This window comes from Rhinolophus ferrumequinum, chromosome 6, assembly GCF_004115265.2.
Source record: "Rhinolophus ferrumequinum isolate MPI-CBG mRhiFer1 chromosome 6, mRhiFer1_v1.p, whole genome shotgun sequence".
NCBI lineage: Eukaryota > Metazoa > Chordata > Mammalia > Chiroptera > Rhinolophidae > Rhinolophus > Rhinolophus ferrumequinum.
In genome coordinates, this window is record NC_046289.1 from 79,885,150 (window position 1) to 79,888,346 (window position 3,197).

Sequence of the window (3,197 nt, forward strand, 5' to 3'; positions counted from 1 at the left end):
AAGTCACACAGGCAACTTTCATATTATGCATCAAAACAGACAGTCTTTTCCAAGTTAAAAAAAAAAAAATCACAGCTATTTTGTAAATAAAACGTTAGGTAAACATGATCCTGAGTATCTCTGCAGGGGCAGACTTGAGCCCAAGCTTTGATGACTGATTCTAAACCCATCTGTTATAATTAATAAAGATAATGTCAGTGACATAACTGAAATTTCTTATATAATGGTAACCTCTAGATTATTCAGCTTTTGGTTATTCAAGTTATAACGAACTTCTATCCAAGATCATGGGAGAGGGCAAAGAAACCCAATGTTACATGGCCATTCAGACAAACTACATCCATAGCTCTTCATAAAAGTACAGGAAGAGAAAACGAAGCAGATGGTAGAGAAAGGAACTGACACTGCTACGGACCATACGTTTAGATTTACTTAATCTGCATTAGTTTCCATGGTAGATAGTTTTACCATTATTTTAGTGAAATGGAAACTGATTCACAGAAATGAAGTCAGATGTCCAAGATCATAAATAAGAGGAGAGGCCAAGATTTGAATCTTGGTATCTCAAGAGTCTAAAGCTCAGATGTCCAGAGTGCCTGAGCTTGTACCTACTTACCTCCCCCAGCTGATGTGTCTTTCTTCTCACTCACATAATCCAGCTTCAGCTACCCCAACAGGACAAGTTCTTCCCTTCATCAGGACAACTGACCTGTTTTTTGCTTTTGCTTAGAAAACTCATATTACCACTTTACCTTGCTGGCTCTTTCTCGTCTTTCAGTTCTCAGCATCAACATCACTTCCTCAAAAAGTGGTGCCCCAGTCCAAAATATGGTCCCCTGGTATATGTCTTCATAGCACTCAAGACTTTTCCATTTCATTCGCCATGTTTTGTAATTACACATTTAATTGTATTTCCTCCTTTGACACCACCTTACCCACTACTCTACAAGCTTCAGCAGTGCAGGAATCACATCCAGTTACTCTTTACGCTCTACCCAGGACCTAGCCCAGCGCCCAACCCACAGAATACACTAAATAATTATCTTTGAATGAATGAGAAAGTGAGATATGGGAATTGTCTAAAATTCTCCACTACCTAAGGTGCCCCAAATCCTAGACTATCTAATTAAGGTTAAGCTAGCCAAGAGCATTTACAATTTATGGTGGTAGAGGACTTCTTTAGGTTTTTACTGGTGTGCCCAAATGGGATAGTAGCAATAGAAAAGAGACAATTACCCACGCCCTCCACAACTAAGATTGAAAGGACAACAACTTGACTTGGAAAAAGTCCTGGAAATACACACTGTTCCCCAATAAAGTCCTGTTCCCCTTCCCCAATAAAAATCTTAAAAAAAAAAAAAAAATTCCCTAATCAAAACCCGCATGAGAAAGCCATGGCAAACCTCACGCGCTGAAGCCGCTCACCATGCTGGGGCATCAGCGCTATCCTGGGTGTCAGTCAGTCCCCTGACCAAGAAGCCATGGCTTTTCCTCCTCAGTGTCACAGGCGTCACAGCCTGTCTGTTCTGGGTTACCAAAAGGCTTTCTGATTAAACCATATGCCTAGTCTCTTTACCAACTCTTCAATGTTCATTACTGCAATCGAATCCAGGCTAATCCTTTCAGGTTTTATACTTAAATGCATGAGCCTGGCCTTCCAATGATGTTCCTGATATTTATTCTGGGCTTCACTTACAAAATTTGCTCAGGTTGACTTCCTGTGGGTGAAAAGCGAATGCATTCTTGTTGAGCAAAGATTGTACAGCAAGTCAAAATTCCTCAGTTTCACGCAGTTCTGTTACCACCTCGCTACGTGCACTTGGAGGCCAAATCATTTTAACCCCTCTAACTTAACTAGCTTAACTTTCCCTTTTGTAAAACTATAATCAGCACTCTGACAGACGTCATAGCTAGTCTATGGGCTTGTAAGATCCTCAGAGACATGTGGGTGACTGACCCTTGCTCTAATTCTGCAGCTCGAAGATCAGAAAAGGTCCTAGACCAGACTGTGTTAGCCTGGGGAGAATGGCTATGTTAAAAGAGGGCGTGGTGCTCACTTTGGCAGTACATACCTTAAAACTGAAACAATACAGAGATTAGCATGGCCCCTATGCTAGGCTGACATGCAAATTTGTGAAGTGTTCCATATTTTTAAAACTAGAAAGAAAAAATAGGGTGTTTAGAGGTTTTATATTATAAACCTCTGTATATTATAATGTATATAAACCTCTTTATATTATAAACCACTGTATTATAGCCATCTCTATGGTCATGTGGTATAACACCAATACTGGTGAGAGGAGCATAAATGTCCATGGGTGGGGTGGGGTGAAGGATGGTTCTGCCCATTGCTCGGTGGAACTTCCTACAAGCTCCAATGTGATCCTCAGTCACTCAGATATAATCATACACAGCGATGCGGAAGCCCTCTTTGGGAGACCCAGATGTTTATACAGTGTCTGTCATTGGAGAACTTTGGTGATCTCTCCACTGGGTATCCCGATAGCACTTTCTTCCATTTCTATCCTTTAGATAAATACACCTTGACTCATTTCTCAAGTAGCATCCGTGTCTGGCCTCTATATCAGTCAGAACCTACTGGTGGTGTTTCTCAACATGGTTCAAATGTGCTTTCGAAAAATAAAAAGTATTTCACAAATACGAGTGATTATCACCAACTACCCACAAAGGTGAATTTTTTGAGCTCTGATTTCTTTTCTATAAGAAATAGATACAATATGGTATATGCAATTGAAGCAAATTCGGACTCTGGTGCTGCTTGTAGGCTTTGTGGCTTTAGAGAAATCAGTCTCTCAGAACCTGAGGATCATCTGAAAAGTGAAAATTCAATACTAGTAGTATATAGTAGCATCACTCTCAAGATTGTGAGGGTGAAGGGAACCAAAGTTTTGCTACCCTGAAGCTGCCTTTGAGGATATTGATTTTAAGCTGTTTATTAAGAAACAAAAGACTTAGAAAGAATCTTTGACTCTCCCCTTTCAGATGAAAGACCTACTCCAGGAAGGCATCTGAGCATATTCACCTTAGCCTAATTTGAATTAAGTATGGTAAATAGGAGGGCTACAGGCAGAATCCTGTTAGTGAGATACCCCTGTTCACAATTGTTCCTGAGCTGCCCACCAAGAATTTACCTGCCATGTATGCTCCCTCTTCCTCAACGACGTGTAAATTACCCA

General features: G+C 40.5%; 1 non-coding gene across 1 annotated transcript; it reads left to right on the top strand.

Moving 5' to 3' along the window:
* Positions 1-2,049: 2,049 nt before the first annotated feature.
* On the top strand, positions 2,050-2,153 carry LOC117024372 (U6 spliceosomal RNA). The gene has a single exon (XR_004423441.1). It is a non-coding gene; the product is annotated as a U6 spliceosomal RNA (small nuclear RNA).
* Positions 2,154-3,197: the final 1,044 nt, after the last annotated feature.